Source organism: Dromaius novaehollandiae, chromosome 9 (assembly GCF_036370855.1).
Source record: "Dromaius novaehollandiae isolate bDroNov1 chromosome 9, bDroNov1.hap1, whole genome shotgun sequence".
NCBI classification, from domain to species: domain Eukaryota; kingdom Metazoa; phylum Chordata; class Aves; order Casuariiformes; family Dromaiidae; genus Dromaius; species Dromaius novaehollandiae.
This window is the reverse complement of record NC_088106.1, coordinates 26,923,816-26,942,920: the sequence shown is the minus strand read 5'-3', so window position 1 is coordinate 26,942,920 and position 19,105 is coordinate 26,923,816. Positions and strand designations below refer to the sequence as shown.

The 19,105-nt window shown below is 48.2% G+C and overlaps 1 protein-coding gene across 5 annotated transcripts in view; it reads right to left on the bottom strand.

Moving 5' to 3' along the window:
* The window catches only part of ARHGEF4 (Rho guanine nucleotide exchange factor 4), a 235,270-nt gene that overhangs the window by 28,809 nt on the left and 187,356 nt on the right, over nt 1-19,105 (bottom strand). The window lies entirely within an intron of this gene.

The window sequence follows — 19,105 nt, the reverse complement described above, 5'->3', positions numbered from 1 at the left end:
GCAAAAGGACCTTTTTGGAAGCGCAGGCACTGTAGCAGGTACGGCACAGATTTGGTAAGAGCGGGACAGAGAGAAAGCAGGGAAGGAGGGGGTTGCGGCACACTTCCAGCGCCCCAGTGGCTCACGCATTGGAGGAGCTGGATCCGAGCACCATGTCGGTGCCGCTCCCTCCCTGCCCTAGCGCAGACGCAGGCAGGGAGGGGACAGCACGGCTCAGCACGGCTGCGACTTTCCTGGGATCCCACCAATGGCAGGTTTGGTATTCAAGCTGTCCCAAACTCAGTGGAGTCCCTTTCCAAGCAGCAGGAACACGGCCTCCTCTAACTGAGTAGCAGCTACAGCAATTACTTCATCACCATGAGACCAACTTCAGTTACTTAATCAATTTTGCAGGATATTTTATAAAAAGAAGCTCCTTGGAAACTTCCCTGCGGCACCTCCCTTAGCAGAGGGTAACCAGCAGATACAACCTCCAGTTAGGTGACAAAAACCATCCGAGAGATATTTTGATTACACAGCGCTGGGCTAGACAAGAGCAGCACATGAGCTGCTTGTGAATCTGGCTGACAGAGGACTCATCTTGGCTTGCCAAGGTTTGGGATCAGTTTACCAGCTGCCTCGCATGACCTACATGCGTAGAGCCGAATACTCAGGTTGTGAATGGAGTCGACCTACCGGATACTCTCCAGAGCTACGTACGTCTGTGCAGGCCACGTGAACAACCGTGGCTCTCGTCCATTTATTCAGATGGGTTCTGCACTGTATCAAGCGACAGAACAGGGGAGGGAGCAGTAACTGATGGTTCAAACACGCCACAGGGGTTGCCATGATGCTGAGGCTATTTCTGCTCCCACTGCAGCTGACAGCAAAATGCTCCCTGACTCCAGAAGGAGCGAGAGCTTCCGAACACTCAAACACTTTCAGAGCCTGCTCAAACCTTGGGCACAAGCTGCCCTCGCAAGCAGCTGCCAGAAACCTCCTCAGTCCCTGACAATCAGCAACCCAAAGCCATGCTTTTTTCCCCCATCTATCATTTGAAGTCTGAGCTATGCTTTCACATCTAGACAGAATTTGTCTTTCCAAAAGCCAATCTTTTTTCACCGTATGCCATAAAGTTCTGATTCAAACAGGAATTAAGACCACAGAAAAACTTTAGGTGGGGGGGAGGAGGGATGCAATGGGGGCAGGGAGATACAGATTTCTTTGAAAGCCATAGTGTTCTTTTTTTTAAACAGTACCTTTGGAAAACAAGGTATACTGGATGCTTCCAGTAGCTGTGGTTATCACAGTATCAAGCTAATAGAGTTAACTGTCTACCTCGAGATTTTTAGTAATTGAAAACTGTCCACTTACATAAGAGATTCCCAGAGAAGCACAGAGAGCTGGGGCTCGCTGTTCCCCCGCACCCGGCACTACGAGAGACTCCTCGCAGCAAAACCACGTTCCGTACTCAGATGAAACAAAAAGGAACTCCACAAGTACAGATATCATTTCTTTGTGTGCTACTGATGTGGTTTTATAGGACATTAACATATCACACACAATTACATATACAACTGGTACAGAGAACATCACTCATGAGATGACACAGACATCACCACCATCCGGCCTTTCTGGACCGCAGGTCAGACTCCAGGAGCCACAGACATTCAGGGCTGAAGATACTGCAGCAACTTCAACTGTTGGGGCCAGAAAATGTACCGTCCTTGTGAAAGCTGTATCTAACTTACAGATTACCTAACAGACAAAATGAAGGAGCCTGCTGAATTATAAGAGCTGGGATATTTTGCGCAGTCTCCAGCACAAACGTGAGCTGTGTCAATGAGAACAGGGTGCTGTGACTTCGTTTCCAGTCCATCCTCCTCCAGGAACTGTCCTCCTTCGATGCTCCCGAGCAGAGGGCTGCTTCACCGAGGTACCAACGCCCAGGCCTGGACGTGTGATGTAAAGGGCTGCCGATAAAACATCGTCAGGGTGAACAGGCCCGGAGCAAGCACGCTGCCCTGCTGCCTGCCCTCCTGCTGGGTCTACAAGAGTGCTCCTTGAGTCGCTTCCCGTCCGCGCACGGCTGCTGCTGGCCAGCTAGAAACATGTGGCCAGCAAGCAGCTTCCTGTGCAGCGATTCTGCCAGCCACTTTAATACACACGCCCGTGACAGATAAGCACTGAGAGATAAGAAAGGAAACGGGAGAAAAGCCAAAGAAACGCTCCTTCCACGCTGCTGCAGCATTTCTTCAGCACAAATTCCTGATGCGCTCTAACGATCTATCGGCTCGGCTAATTGGATGTTACTCACATGCCACTGCACAGCGCTCGCAGCCCTCCGGATCGCAGCTGCAGAGCCACGGAGGCGTGACCGGATTCGGCCCTTCACAGCAGGTGTGTGCACGTAGCAGGTCCGTGCGCGAGGGCTCGGTGCATGGCTGTCCCTTCGCAAACAAAGCAGCAGCGCTTCGGACTCCTCCGGGGCTGAGAAGTGCTACGTATAGGCACAGTATCGTCATCGTTAGCAATCGAGGCTGCTCAGCGCCACGGCGAGCACTTAGGAATAAGCAGGTTGGCTCCGTTACCCCTCTCCCTTTCTCTGTTTAACGGCGATCCAAACTGCAAGGCACAGGTGACGACAAGAGGGGAGCGGGGGGACCACGGTGGGGAAGGGGGTGGTGATCAAAGAACAGACGCAGGATGCTCCGAGACACACAGTTACCGGGACGGCAGACAGGCAGACCAGAGGCAGACAACGACATGCTGACCTGCTGATTGTCGCCCGGTCCTGGAAACCCCGCGCACCACTGCTGCCGCCACGCAACTACCGGCCGTCCTCGTCAGTGGAACGCCAGCAGGAACATCAGCACCACGTTGACGATGATGAGGAAGAGCAGGATGACAAAGACCACTACCCGCTGGGTCTCCGGGGTCATGTTGCAGCGGAGGAACGTGTGAAGCGCGCTCCATTTGTGCCTGCTTCGGTCAGGGCCCTTTGCCATGGCTTCAGCCCCCAGGAAAAAAGAAATATATATATACGAGCTTCCTAAGCGACGGCCGCAGAGCGCACGGCAGGGCAGGCACGGGGCAGAGGGCGGACAAAAGCCGTTTCGCCGCTCTCAGGCGGAGTCCAGGCGGTGCGGAGCAGCCGCGGCCGCGCAGCACGCGTGCCCAGCGCTGCCCCCCGCGTCCCGCCTGCCCGCCGCCCCGGCGCCGAGCTCCGCGCTGCGGGGGCCGAGCGCGCCCGGGCGCTGCGCTGCCGCTTCCCGGCGCCGTCTCCAGGCTACGCGCAGGCCCTAGCAACGCGGCGCGCCGAGCCCGGCCCAGCCCCGCGGCGCCGGGCGGAGGGGGCGGCCCCGGGGCAGGGCCAGGCCCGGATTAGGCGGCTGCTTTTTTAAATCCCGCCGCCGCGCAGCGAGCGCGCCGGCAGCAGCGCCCCGGGCTGCCGGGGCCAAGCCCTCGCCGGCGGGGCTGGGACGGCGCGGTGACAGGGCCGCGGCGAGCCGGGGGCGGCACCCTGCGCGGGGCTCCAGGGGACGGGCTCCTCTTCCCGCCGGCCGCTTGGGGCCGGACCATCTGCAGGACTTGGCCACCCACCTCAGTGGGACCGAGCCACTTACACCCAACCCCCTGCAGCTGGAGAAGCCCGAGGCAGCGCTGCAGCCCCCAAACCCGCGTATGGGTTACGGCTTAACATGGTGGTGCTGGGTCGTGACGCTCAGCGAGGTGCCCTGGGCACACCCACAGATACCCCCGTCCAAGCGTAGCTGCCACCAGTGTCGGAGAGGGAACCGGGCAGAGCAGCACTGCTCCCTGGAGAGGTCAGGGACGGCGCTCTCAGCCAGGCTCTGTCACCACCACCCTTTCCTTCCCTCCGGCTAGCAGAGGGGAGTCCAGCTCTTCTGCCACAGCCACGGCATGAGCACCCCGCAGGCAGCGGAGGACCTGGGATTCAGGCCGTTCCTTGAAGGGAGGTAATCCCACCTCTGACTCCCTCGGTGACGCCGAGAAAGCAAACGCAGGCCCTGAACACAGCGCTAGATGATCCGGCGGCCAGGGCAGCAGCTAGGCATGAGGAGGATGACTCTGCACTTCACCCGAGAGCCTCAGACATGGGGAAAAAACAAAATATATATATATATATATATACACACACACAGGTATGATCCTAGGAGCAGGAGCCACAGCTCCCACCTTAACTACACTAAGTGCTAATCGCCGAGGGCAGCTCCCTGGGAAGGGGGATGCGGCAGCAGCAGCAGGATCGCGGGGGGGGACAAACTCAGCTTGCGCTCACAATGCATGACACACAAGATCAACTATCTTTCCTTCAGGTGTTAGCACGTCAATTTGTTTCTTGGATCTGAACAGCTCCTACCTGTATCCTGGAACAGAGCAGGTGAATGACTTCAAAAGGAAAAGGGTTTAAGAGTTACGATCTGGCTGGGTACTTGTCTTCCATTTTGCTTTCTCCTAAATGGTGGTAATAACCTCAGCAGGGGGTAATGCAGAAACTGTTAAGCAATCAAATAGCTTCCTCTGTCTCATTATGCTTCCCTGGCATTTAAGGTATCTGTCTTTTCCAGGCATCATAAAACCAAGTCTAGCATTACTTCAGTTCAGTGATTTCTGAGCTCAAAAATTCTGCAAGTCTCCTCGTCTGCAGTCTGAATACAGAGTAAGGGGAGTAACACGCGAGACAAGAGAGCTCTTGCTCTCAGTGCAGTCTCAGGACCTCGCACACAATTCTCTGCTTTGTCTTTTAAAAGCATTCATCCCCTCAGAGGCCCAGGCTGGGTCCACGCTGTACACAGAGATCCATCTGACACACCAGGGGTGCAGTGCTGGTCTCTGCGGCTGGGCCTCCCTGACGCACGCCAGTACGAGGGACCGCTGAGGCAAGGCACCTTCCTGGGCAAGGGGCGTCTGCAGCTCGAAGGATGAGTGGCCACAAAGGACTTTCCCTGAGTGAGGTTTGTCTCCGAGAGCTAAAACATGGGCGGCTTCTCCTAAGAGAGGTTACAAAAAGTGATACAGGCTGCAAAGTTTTAAAAACAGCAATGAGTCTAAAGAGCCACCTCTGAGCCTGTACTGACCGAGGCTAGGGGTCAGTTTACGTAGCTTCACAAAGCCGGTGGCTATTCTGGATAGGATTAAGGTCATGCCTGAAGTTTAGGGGCAGCAGTGAAAAAAAGAGGCAGGGATCACGCCAGCTCCTTCACTGGCGGAGGCCGTACCTGTCACGCAGAGCTGTGGCTCGGCTGTCTGGTTACACGCGTTGCTGCTACTGCACAGCGAGGCAGCGGCACAGCGTAAGAACCCAGAGAGGCGGCGCTGGTTTTGACAGCCGCTCACATCTTTTTCACCTCCAGACTGCGTTAACTTGCAAGATGCTCTGCACGGTCACACGTACCCTTGCCAAAGCTACCTATGGTCACCACCTGGTCAGCAGTACTTCCCATATGGAGCAAACCACTGGGACCCACAGGCTGCTCCAAGTCCAGGGCTCTTACCATGGCACTGTTCAACCTTTGGGCACTCTGCAGATCTCGTCTGTTTTTGCAGGCGTTTCATCAACAGATTGAGTTTGAGCATAAGACACTGAACAGCATTTGGGGGGGGTCTTTAGGAGAAGCTAATTGTAGTGAATGGGAAGCATGATCACGCATGCTTCCTTGAAACCTGCACAGCAACCACTGCCTCCTCCAGACACGTGGTTACACTGGAGAGAAACAGATAAACTCCAGCGATTCACCGAGACGAGTCAGGCTGAAAGGGAGCCTGAGGCACCTCCAGAGAGCTGGCAGAGTACCGTCGGTGCCACAGGATACCAGGCAATTTTAAGACTGATGAAGCTGTAATTCTCCTGTAACCTCCTGAAATCTTTGCAGCTTGTGAACATGTTTCAGTATTTGAAGGTGGAAAATTTGTCTGAATATCTGTAAAGGCATCTGAAATGGAGAAGTAGTCTGCTCTGAGATTTCTCAGAAGGAGGAGAAGTTTTGGGGGAAGCATGATAATGAGATGAAAATCCATAAGAAACGATGCAAAGCAGTAAGGGGGAGGTGCCTTTGCACCCAACTTTGCTGCAGCTGAAACACCCTAAGTCAAAGCCACGTCCCTTCACTTTTCTGGTGTGCAGACATTAGGCCTGCTGCACTAGTGTGCCTGGGCGCGTATAACGCGTTTACCTTGTGTACCTCTTGGAGCATTACAATTTAAGGTTAAGCCGCCCAGTCACCTTTCTGACCCCACAGAGAATAAGCTGGCATGAGCAGTAACCGGTCTCGACAAGCACAGAAACTGCAGTCTGACACTCGCTGCGACCCAGCTTTCGTTTCCACCCCCACGCAATGCGTCTCCTCGCACAGTCCCTTCCAGAAGACCGTGCATGGGGGAGGTATTGCCAAGGTAACTCAAAGTGTTTGTAGTGGTGGGGGGCTCCCGCTCCTGCCGCACACAGCTAAATACCATGCGGCATTTTTCTATTGCACAAATAAAACCGCATTCTTGCTCCTCACCGATCAACATGCTTCTGTGGTAGGTGGCATCACTGACACGAAATAACTGAAGGTTTTATCTTGTGGCTTGTAGTAGTGAGGGATTTAGTTTGCATAATGATCGCTGAGGGAGCATATTTCAAGGGAGCGTTGTGCAAGCTTTGTTGGAATCTCATTTGAAATTGTAATAATTTCCTTTCCGTCCTTCCTCCAAGAGCTATCCTCAGCGAGCTGGGGAACAGCAATACGCCACAGGAACAGCAACGCCGCTCACAACGGCGAGGGCTGCAAACACCGAGCAGCCTCAAAGGCCCCATCGCACACAAAACCATGCTCTGCTCACAGAAGTTACTCAATGACTAGGACTTCACAGAATAAATTATTCAAGAAACCCCAGTCTAATGTTAAATAAAGCAGGAACAGAAAGACACCCCTTTCTTCGCTTTTAATCTAAACGACACTAATTATTTGCCCAGCTGTTTCTTGTTACCTTGGTTGTACGTGCAGCAAGTGGGTCTTAAGCTTTTAAAGATTGTTTTAGGTTTCATCCTTACAAGGCCCAAAGTATACAGACAAACCCGCTTGTCTGCCGTATGAAAACAGTGCTCCAATACAGTAGCAACCTAACTGGGAACTGAAAAGCATCTGCACATAAATATGAAAAATTAATAACTGTAATAAACAGCACAGGTGCTTCAGCAGAGCAGGCAAATAGATCACTGAGGAGGAGACTAACACTGAAGTTGCGTCCAGCGCAGCGAGGAGGCGAAGAGCACGTGTTGCAAACTGCCGCCTCCCGCGGCAGCCAGCGCAGCGAGGAGCAGCCGTGACGTCGGTACCTTTTCCCTTTCTCAGAAGGGCCTGGGCTTAGAAGAGGTTGAATAAGATGATGTGCTTGATCTGAATGAATCTTTCCCTCCACTAGTCCTTGGTGCAAAGCTCAGCAGGCAATAGGACATGCTAGAGAGACACCACCGTGGCTCAGATCTGCTTTGGGTATCAACTGGCAGAGGTCTGTAAGAATCATGAGGACACCGCGCTGATCACAGATGGAAAATAAAGCTTTCCTTGCCTACTGCAAAGCTTTCCTTACCTAGGGGTAAGCTAGGTAACATGCCAGAGTAAATCACCCAGATTTTCTATACTTAACATAGCACAGACAGGGATGTGCTTCCTGCAAGTACAAGACATATGATCTGATGCAACTCCTCTTACAGCCAAGGCTGCTCTCAAAATTGTTAGAGGAAAAAAAAAAAAAGTGGTTACCAGCTAATGTATCAACACCTTCTCTCCAGTTACATAAAAAAAAAAAAGTGTCAAAATATTAAAAGGTAACAAAAACAAGAGAAGAAACGCTAGAATCAAGAATGGTCTTGCAGCTCTTGCCCAGCCTCTCTGCAGTGCCTGGATTAGGGTCATCTAACACGCACACACACACACACTCTTTTGCCACAGCAGTCCTGCCTCATTCTCTGCAGAGGATAAAAAGCACTGACAAAACGGGCAGCTAGATCAATATTGCATGTGCTTGCACTGTTCAATGCAGTTTTACACATCAGGCAAACCCAGCACTGAATACAAATATTAATTTCTTCACAAGTCTTGCTAGGACATTCCTAAACAGAGCATCTTCTGAGGTAGGGCTGTGCCCTCTTTTCACACTGATGAAAGCAGAGACGCAAGTAGGAACTCCCCTGTCCCTCTCTAGCCACCACCAGTGGCTGCTCAGAGGCTGCGTGCACAGAGCTACGGAGCAAGAGAGCACGTTCAGCCCAGGCAGAAACCTTACACAGCTCAACAGCCAAACTAACGGATTTCACCTTAGTTTATACAACTGGAGTTTTTTTCTCTTTAACCTTTTTTTTTTCTTTTTGAAAGAAAAGGGCCAAATTATTACTGCCTTTTTCATAACAGACCTATTAGAGCTTCTTAAGGAAGAAGCTGCTATTCTTATTAATATTTTTTAAATAGGGTGATGAAAATACTTTCCCCTAATAACACTGGAGTTATTAAATCATTTCAAACTACATCTTTCAGAAAAGAAATCAGGCTTGAGTGGATGCTCAGTGGACAAATCTGTACTCACAGTTCAGCAACAGAAAACGAGGACTAAGAATAAAATTGTGAGGGGGCGAGCATTGCTACCTGCCATGCAACCTGCCAAAAAAAAGTTTCCTTAATTCCAAAATGTCCCACTCACACTTTGCCCAGCATCTAAACTAAGCAACTATCAACCCTGTTGTGTGTTGAATTAACCCTCAGTAATGACTGTAGCTAGCAGCTCCCAAATGGCTATAGCACACTGTTGAGCCGTGGCCTAAAACATCAGAACAGAACAAGCACAGCTTCTTAAATTGCGTGTGATATTTCTAAAATGGAGAAGAGTTTGTTAAGAGGTCCACCATATGCTCCGAAGTTTACAGCGTGTAACGCTGCAAGGCCCACCACACTACCAGCACACAACCACTTCCACTGCGCGTTTCTCTAGCTGGTACTGCACGGTTTAGGACCGCCTACCTTTTCCAGCCACTCCTCTTTGGACAGGTTACTCACATAATATTCCCCAAGTATTACAAGCTGTTCTCTTGCTGGAGTGCCAAGATCCAAGAGACCAATTATCAATGGAAAGGAAACCGGTCCGAGAGTTTCTCAGCGTAGCGCACAGGCCAAGACCTGGCCACGCTGGTAGGCTGACAGAGCGCCAGCCGCGTAGACGGGCCGCCCCCGGCACAGCAGAAGACAGAATCTGCTTAGAACATGGTCCTTCACGTTCGGACTCTGCTGCATCTAGAAAAATCTTCAGAGCTCTCCTGAAGCAAATTTTGTCTCCAACAACAACAACAAACTACTGAACAGATTTGAAGCATCTGGGAATCATCGCCACAGCCTAGAGCTTTGGCGTCAGAGGAAGCGCGCTCCTCCCGTGAGCCCGTGCTGACAGCCGGGCGCGGGGGTCCACGAGACACATCCCACGCAGCTCGGCGAGCGCAGCCGAGGGAGCTTCCAGGCATCACACACGCAGGGTAACACACTTCCAGCGTGGGCTGGCATAGTGCTAGGCATGCAGTTGGGTTTGACTAAAGGTGGAAAATTCTCAATACTGAATGATAAATCACAGGCAAGGGTACAGGACAGGAACGGCTTGGGAAATGAAACACAGCATTTCATGATAGATGCAGGAGAGCAGGGCAACAAATGCAGAGAAACAAAGAACAGGACGGTGCAGCCCATGCAGCAGCCTAGGAAAATGGATCTTTTAGTGCAAAATAGGACAAAAGTGGAACAAAGGATGTTGTATTAATGACACTTCGGAATAAAGACAGGCTGAATTGGATATTCAGTAAAATGGATGGATAGGAAAGGAAATGCCGCACCTTAGAGACCTGGCAAGATGAAGAGCTTGAATGCGATAGCCTAGAGGGGGTCAGAAGGGAAGACAACACTGGCCATGGACGGGGAAGCAGGCAGGATGACAGTGACACCCTTAGTGACCAAGGGAGGAGTTCAGGAGACGCTACAGAGGATTTTAGTACTCTTATTTCAGCTACTCAGTCTTTGAGCTGACAGCTTGACAGCCATGGAGAACTCAGAAAGACAAGGGAAGGTCTTCATCTGGGCTGGAGCAGAGAGGTAGGGAGGAACAGCAGACAAGGGCACAGAAATACTCTGGGAAGAGTCAGGGAAACAGGAGTGGGAAGAGTTGTGGGGCCTGAAGCAGGTGAGCTCAGAGGAAGAGCAATGGAGCCAGCGAAAACAGAGGATGGAGGCGAGAGGGAGGGAGTGAATAAAGGTGTAACGTGAGTGGCGAGATGAATGTGGTGACTGTTACGGGGAGAGGAAGATGGATAAGACAGCTGAGAAACACTGAAAGGTAATACTTTTAAGGAGTTCTTGAAAGAGGTGGCTGGGGAGAGGGAAAACAGAGGCAACCTTTGTTTTTTGGAAATTTCTAGCCTATTAGGCTCCTTCCTTTCTGACCATACCAGAGTTTCCAAGCAAGCCACATAGTTTTTGGCTGTCTGGCATGTTCTATTGACCCTACACATTATAAAATGTGAGCATAAGGTCCATTTATCTGTCTTAAAAAAGCATTTGGTTGCAGTGCAGTGTTATGACACTGCCACCATGCACTTCTCTGACTGCTCACTTCTTACTGAATATACCAGTCTTGCCCTTCTGTTTTGGATGTGTAAATAAGGGAAACTGCTTACAAACAGTACTGTAAAGTTCTTCCAAACTGGCATGTAATAATATTTATTTTACAATCCTCCTTAATTGTCTTCTGATGGAATTAGAAGAGCCAGGGGATGAGGGTGGGAAGAAGGACACAAGCTCCAAGGAGTATGAGAATGAGAAAACCTCTAAGACTAAAGACATACATGAACTGTGTATAAGCAACAGGCTAGACATTTTTATGAAGGAAATCATACACAAAAAAAAAGCTAGACAGAGACTTTTTTACAGGGACATGTATGGAGCCAAGTGGCCTGAGTCCAGCCTTTCCTGATGCCTCTGTTCTAGCCAGCAGGCCAGGAAAAAGGCAGCAAAACAACAGACCCTGAAGAGCAAGTCTTGACAGGCTGTTCTCCAAGAGCCTGCCACATTGCCTAAGGAATTAACAACAGAAAACCCAGAAGCAAACTTGGTTAGTTGCTTTCAAACGGATCAACAAGGCAAGGAGGGGAAATCAATACTCCTAACTCTGCTGCTTGACAGTAAACCAAGAAGCTGCTCCCTCTGTTTTACCACCAAAACGTCCATCAGGGATGGAGGAACGTAAAGAAACAGGACGTCCAGTCCACACGGAAAGCTTGAGCAACCTGCTTCCTTTCGACAACAGCTACTGACATCAAGACTCGCCAATGGCAAGACAGATTAACCAGAGGCAGGACCCTCTAAAAAGAGTAAAGAAATAGCTACCTGGGAGTAGAATGAAAAAAAACCCCTCAAACAACATTTTTCCAGGTTGCTCTTCACTACAACCACACTTGTCCCCCCAAAACACAACCTCAAGAAGGAAGCTGGACTTGATGCTCAGTTGCTGTAAAGCAGCACAGCCCTACTCCAGTCCAGACCACGCTTCACAAGGCCAATAACTAATAAAGACCATGCACATCTGCTTCACAACCGCGTGCCGTGTGGAGGCTTGCCAGCGAGCCCCATCCTGCTGCAGACAAAGGCAGTTGTGTCTCTCTGCCTACCAAGCGCACACGCGTTCGAGCGTGGGTGTACCAGGGTTAATGCAAGTAACATTTCCTCCTTCTGCTGCAAGCAGCAGGCGGACGACTGACCTGCAAGAGACCAGCGGCACCCTTGGGGCACGCCACGGGCGCCCAGCAAGGTCAGCCCCAAGCGCCTGGAGGGAGGAGGAATCTCGCCGCGAGCCGCAGGACACAGTGGGGCTGGCACTTCAGGAACGTGGTTGTTTGCTGGTCACTGATCACTCTTCCCTCAACAGCTCCCACAGTTTTGCTGCTTTCATCCAAGCAATACAATAAAACTGCAAGGAATATGCTACTGCCTTCACTGCAGTAAAGCACAGCTGAATTTGCTGCCCCTGTTTCCCACCTCCAGCTAAGTCTGTCCCCAATTTACTCAGCAAGTGCAGGGCAAGGGCCTTCGGTCATTGGACAGGGCTGAAGCTGACAGGGAAGATCTTTCAAGGCATTAACAGTGCTCTCTGAAGGGCCAGAGGAGTCAGGAGGGATTTTACTTTTCCACCACAGGGTTCAAATGTGTTCTGGAGATTAGGAGAAAAACTCAGCAAAGAGAAGCTCCTCTAAGTCAGCATTTAGAGAAGAGAGAACGAATCCAAGAAATCTTCTGATATCAAAACCATGCTGAAAGAAACCTGAGGCAGAAAGCGTGGTATAAAACCAGTTTGTTCCAGATACATTCGCTTCTCTCTCTCCATGCCAACACTTAAACCTGGAATAACTCCCACACTAACCTTCAGCCAGCATTCCTACTCTGTCAGATTACTCCTTTATCCCTCTCTCCCAGAGAATCGTTGTTCTCCAGCATCCACTTTGTTATTGTGCTTTTATCCATTGCAGGTGTTTCTTGAATTAGCAAACTAGGGGATGGACATCCCAAACGATTTTTAAAATAAAGACACAGGCAGAGTGAAGTGTAACAGCAAGACTTTGCAGAACAGGCTTGCCTTTGCACACCATCACAATTTCAAGCAGAGATAACCCTGCAGTTTAACTTATATTACACATCCAAGGCTAAACCTTAGAGGGGTGCAAATATTGCAGTGTTTCCAATGCTTTCTCCCCCCCATGGAACTGCAGTGGGGAGTCAGGTACCCAAAGCAAGGATCCCCAAAAGCCAGGAAGCTGGAAAGGCAGCTCCCCAGCATAGCTAGTGAGATACACCAAGGAAAGGGGCACGCTCCTACTCTGTATCAGAGAGCAGGTTTGAAAGCAAGGTTCTCGCTTTACACACGAATGGTGAAATGACTCATGTCACCTGCTCACACGTTAGCCTTGGCCGTTGTTGCACAAGGCCTGGCTGAGCACACGCGCACCACAGCCAGGTCCTGCAGGCAGCACTGGCTGAGGGGCAGCAGATTAAAAAGCCTGCAGTTAGGTACAAGTGAGACCGGAGCAGCTAGGGACCATCCGGACTTCAGAAGGTTCGTGCCTGCCTGCCTGCCCTGAGGTGCAGCAGAGCAAGGACTGAAGATCTCGGTGACGCCAAGGTGAACGGCCCTCAGGCACTAGAAGTGACAGGCAGAAAGCCGAGGGCTTCCACGAATTTAACTCTTAGCCCTGCAGGCTACTGTAGTATCTTGTTACTGGCATGCATTAAAAGAGCTCTTTGTAGTGGGATGCTAAAATACTGGAAGTTCGTTGCAGCCTTAATCATAAAGAGACAATCACCTCTTTCCCAACTCTTGCTGTTAGCCTCAACAGTCACATAATGTTTTCTTTAAGTGGTGGCAAGCAACAGTCAGGGCTGTATGAATCCACGGATACACCGGATAACGTATAGGCAGACTTTGAGGTGCTTCAGCACAAGTAACTTCAGGAATTAAAATGTTGATTTTTTTTTCCTCCAAAGGGAAAATTTTTCGTGGAGCCAAGCCTCTCTCTACACCCCAGGAGCTGGGAACACATCTAATACTAGCAAACAACAGATGTTATTAAGTCTCCTAATACTCACAGCTATCATTATCAAAAGCTGTTAGAGTCTTTACAGTTTAACAGCTAACAGCTGATGTAAAAACTCCAAAGCCACCACGCTGCTTGCAGTAGTTCCTTTGAGTGATATTTTAGGTCTGTTTTACAGCCACGGATCAAAGTCGGGCAGTACTTTCCACTCTCCAAACACGCCATTGTGTCCTGGAGGGTGGGGGAAGACGCACAGAGGGGCAAAGCCCACAGGCCACCCCGTCTGCTCTGCTCCTCCAAGGAGCAGTACGCCTACTGGGAAACCGTCCCCACAAACCAGTCATTCCCTGTTGAACGTGCAAGGCACTATCTACCGTAACATCTCAGCATTTTTTCGGAGTTAAAACCTATGACAGAACTCTACGTGCTGTTATTGCCCCAAGAACTAAACTAAGCCTGATTTGTTTGTTTCTAATGAGTATCAGATTAATAGGGCAATTTAGAGAAAGCTTTACAGAAGTCCAGCAAAAAAATTATACACAGTCGAAATGCTTCTGTTCCAGAGGAGCTCCTGCCGGCAGTCTTTGCGTAGGCTCCTGCCTTGGCTACGTACCCAGGCAACAGGCAACTCGGCCCGCTAAGGGCTCACCGCATGACGGGAAGCGTCGAAGCCTACCCGATGGTTCCTGCCTTTCCGAAAAACCTTAAAATCCTCCTGCAAGCTGCTCTTTCCTCAGATGAGGATAATCCAGAGTCAGTATTAAGTGAACTCCACTTCCATCACCCTCACCTCCAAGAGAAGGAAGAAGCTACTAGGGGGCGGATCATGCTGCCCAGAGGACTGCCAAGTCCTCGTGCCGATGAGGGGGATGCCAGAGCGGCCCTGAACAGCCTGCAAGTGCCCGTGGCAGAAAGCAGAAGCGAGGCTCTGCCGGTCCTTGGGACCACTTCACTCCTCATTCGGATGGTTGATGAGAGGCACGGAGGCAAGGATCCAGCTCAGCAGGGTATTTCGTAATTGCTGTGGAATGTTTGAATATACTGATGTGCTTTAAATCTGTTGCAAAAAGCCCTCTGAAACAACATCAGGAATTTTCAGAGCTGAGAATGGTAAAAACTGAACCCATCAGGCAGCACGAGATGTTACAGCTCTGACTGCATAGTCTGAACGTTCACACACGAGCCACACACAGAGTAACGCAAATACTTAGAGCCAAAACCTCAGATCCTGTAAAGATCTACATTCATCAGGGTAAACACTGTTTCTTGCCCTTGCCAGCACTGAGCTTTACACAGTATTCCACAAATAAATCATAATTGCTGCTTCTGGACCACAGTTGTCAGTCTTTGTTGTAGAAATCTGCAAGATGCAAAATGGGGAATTAAGCCCTCGGGGGGGGGGGGGGGGGAAAGGAAGGTATTTGTTAATTGGTTTCTATCTGCTTTGGTATCTGTTGCAAAAGCAATATACTCACATTAAGACATAAAAGAGGTAATAAATCACGTCTCCGAGATTACACGTGAATGTTATATATTGCTTCCATACGATCAATATTCTAATTCTATTTTCTGTCTGGAAACCCGTTATGACTGTAGCTTTCTCGACCTATTTTGCATTCATTAAAAAAAGGATTGATAACATTTTGCAGCAAAATGTCATGCAAATAATGGTGTATTTTAAAACCTTTTCTTCTGAAATTCTTCCTCATATACTGCATAAGAGACTTCTATTAATCGCAATGCAGTCAGATAATGTGAAAATGCTATGAACAATGTTATTCATGGTGGACAAAGTTAAAATCTGCTATTCCTATTTTATCTGCATTACCATTTCTTTAACATTTTATGACTTTTTTAAATGGAATCCATTACAATTTACATGTCTTATTTGTTGAAAACTGAATGTGGCTTGGATGAACACTGGGTGACACTGAAATAACAAGTTCCCAAAGAGTGATCAAAGAGTTTAGCACAAGAATAATGCTTTAGTGACTCAACAACTACAGTTACACAGTGCTCAGCAAGACAAGAAAGAAAAGGCTCTTACCATGCTTGCCACCTTTGGTAAGTGGGACATGCATTGTTTGCACCACTTCCATGAACATTTTTCTGCATGAATTATTTTGTAAAATTGGAAACATGTATATTGGACTAATTAGCTCGATTGCATCCTATCAATGAGCACTGGTAAACACAAACATTTGTAACATATTACAGTATTGTCATTTTTAAACAGAAGGCAACTATGTTACATGTATTAGATAAAATCCTTGCCTGCTGAAGCAAATGAGTCCTGCATTTCATCAGGAACAAGACTTCCACATACTGAATTCCAAACTTATCAAATGTAGAGCCATAAGTAATAAAGACAAAAATAGGTAGTCTTGCCATTTGTTAGAAAAGGTCACTTCCAGAGATTTAATACTTTGCTTTCATGTGATGGAGACGATACTGTTTATCTAGACCTAGAAGAGGCAAAACGCTCCACACGTGCTGAACTGCTATAGCATTTTTTTCCAAAACAGAGCCATATGGATCCTTTACACATCAGGACAGAACAAACCCTTTGTACACATCAGGTATTTCCAAGCAAACAGGCCAAAGCCTCCTCGCCCAGGCCAGTTACTCGAGAAGCAGCACAGTTTTCCTCACTATCGCCACCATCCCTGGACAGCCGGGCAGGTAGACTTTTTGTATGCTTAATTTGCCATGTTCTCAACTTCTGTCTACATGCACCACATTTCTTGTAGCTTGCAGCTAGGTCTGTCCCTATACGCAATATTTCCATATTGGAAGGACTCAACCACAATGCATTTGCAGTATGGATTTTCTCTTGCCACGTTTTACCTAATTATACTGTGGAAGGAAAACGATGCAAGGATAGGCTCTGTTACCTGGAACAACCGCAAAGTAAACCACACCAAATACAGCCCAAACACAAACATCTCTTTTCCTCAAGCATCAAGAATGTATTTGAAAGAACGTCAAAGAGATGCCCCAAGAAAATTACTTCCCCTGCCTCTTTTCTCATCCCAAGCTCCTATTATTACTTTTTGATTGATTTTTCTTGGCTCTTACACATTCTCATGCTGATCTTCCTAGGTGGGCTCTATAAAACCTTCCCAGCCTTCTTTTATCCCTGTAGTATTTTTGCCAATAAATTATTCTGGTTTCATGAAAAGTTTCTTTTTTATTCCATAGCCATTTTCTCTTGATCCAAAATGAACTAATTTTTTTTTAATGCAACATTTGGTCTGCCAAATGCTTTAAAAATGTATTTCAACCTTCTTTGTTTATCTGAAAGCTTTTTCTTTCAAGAGAGCTAGGAATAATGCAGTTACCATAGTTTCCTTACCCATAACCAATAAAATGCAAGTGGGAAAGCAATAAAACAAGGACAAGACTACTCACAAAATTTGACTAAATGATTGGACCTTCACCTTATATTGCTCCTAGGACTACTGCTGAAAATACTCAAGACTAATCAATACTGAGATTTTGATCCATCAGTGAAGCTCAAGATAAGCCTGATTCCCAGCTATTTGAGATATTTCAATTAAAAAACTTAAGATGTCTGTATTTAAAATCTCCACCTTGGAGATTTAGTATTTCACTGTACTCTTTTGTTCCGGGAAGTGATTGCGTAGGAGAGCACTTTGCTAATGCTCAGTGAAGCTAAGTGATGGATTAATTACCCATAGGAACCAGTTGACACAGTAAACAACATACTGCTTGTTGTTACAATTTAGTCAGCCCCTGAATACGCATCTATGAAACAGGCCAAAAATAATCTTTCTTCTTCCAGTTGACTGGCCAACAAGGCCTAGGTATGCTTCAAAGACAATACAAATCACACCTGTTTTGGACACATCCATTTGCTTTCCTGATTAAAAGTTGTATGATGGAATTTTATTTAAATAAAATGAATTGTTAAGAAAAGAAAAAACTATTGGCTTCAATAATACATAACGATGAAAGAGAAAAACTCAGCATGCATGATGGATGTACAGACTCATTGCCAAGTTAAATATTTTTTTCCTCATTTTAAAGAGTTATAAAGATTTCCTTTAAAAAAATAACCTCAAAATATTTTACCTTTTCTTTTAAAAAAATAAAATAAAACAAAAAACAGTGGATGTTCTCTCTGATGAGCTACACCAAAAAGAATTGCCAGGGCAAGCACCCGAACGGGAGGATGGCAGAGTTCGCCTCCCGTGTGCTCCATACATGACAAAATTGACCTCTGCGTGGCCGGGGCCTCCTGCACAGCCACAGCTCCAGTCCCCGGTGCCCGTGGCAGAATGCGATTCAAGACCCGGAGCACCTACGTAAGCCTAATTCTCTTCCAGTGTAACACACCGAGGATAGGAAATTGAACAAAAGAAAAGTTTGATATAAGCTTGCCTAAGCCAGACCTCTCTCACCTGCATCTCGGAGCTAGATACTTTGGTGTTCTACTAAATTAATGTTTGTTTACCAGTGACGACAGCCAAAACAGCTTTTTTCTCTTTTCTTTTTCTTCTTTTTTTAAGAAAAGCTGTTATCCTCACTACACAGCTTTCTGTGCCTGTTTCAGACCCCAAAAGCACCATGCCTGTTTGCATCCAACGAACAGGCACAAAGCTTCCCAGTTCCAGTTAGAGCTGAGCCCCACAAAAGCATAATGCATCTTTTATCATTTCCTCCTCATCTTGTGAGGGTCATGTAAAGGTAACAGTACAGGGCAGAGAGAAAGAGGGTGCGTGTATATGCGTGTGTGAGAGATCGTTCATACGGCAAACATGCTCCGCTCTTCCAGTGAAAAGCTCATTAATTCACCCCAAGAAGAAAGCATTCTGCGTGTAACAGGATGCCACTTCTAATGCTTTAGACAAAGCCCTTGCATTTTTCCAGAAAAATCATCTTAAATCTTGTTAACATGTTGCTCATCACTTCAGTTAAATTAAGTAGTACATTTTTAACTGCTGGTCTCAAATTAATCAATTTAAGAACTATAAAAGAAGATAGCTCAAAGCATTGACTATAAAGACATATCTTTCACATCCCTAGAGTGGATTTACTAGGGAAAGAGGAAGGAGCCATCAGACCAAGCCCACATTCAACTACGCACCTTCGCACTTAGCAGTAAAACAGCACATAGATCGGTTTTTAACATCACATTCAGCACAGCACATTTCAAGTCTCCCACCAGCCCTGACCAGGCTGCTCGTTAGTAGCTCCGAACTTCCTCTCCAAACACACGTGCAAGAGAGGGGAGTTACCTGGAGGTTCAGGGCCCGTGGCTCCATGCCACACCACATCCCTGGCCCCCACGCTCAGGGCACCACTGCAGTGGAAGGCCCAGACCCTGCCATCACCCCGTCCTGACTGGCACCCACAGTAAATGACAGCTGAAGCCCCATCTGCTTTGCCATTAGCAATTCGGTCCTGGCCCTCTCTTATGTCTCTAACCAAGCAGCAGCACCCTTCCCCATCCTGCCCGTCAAAAACCAGCCAACGCAA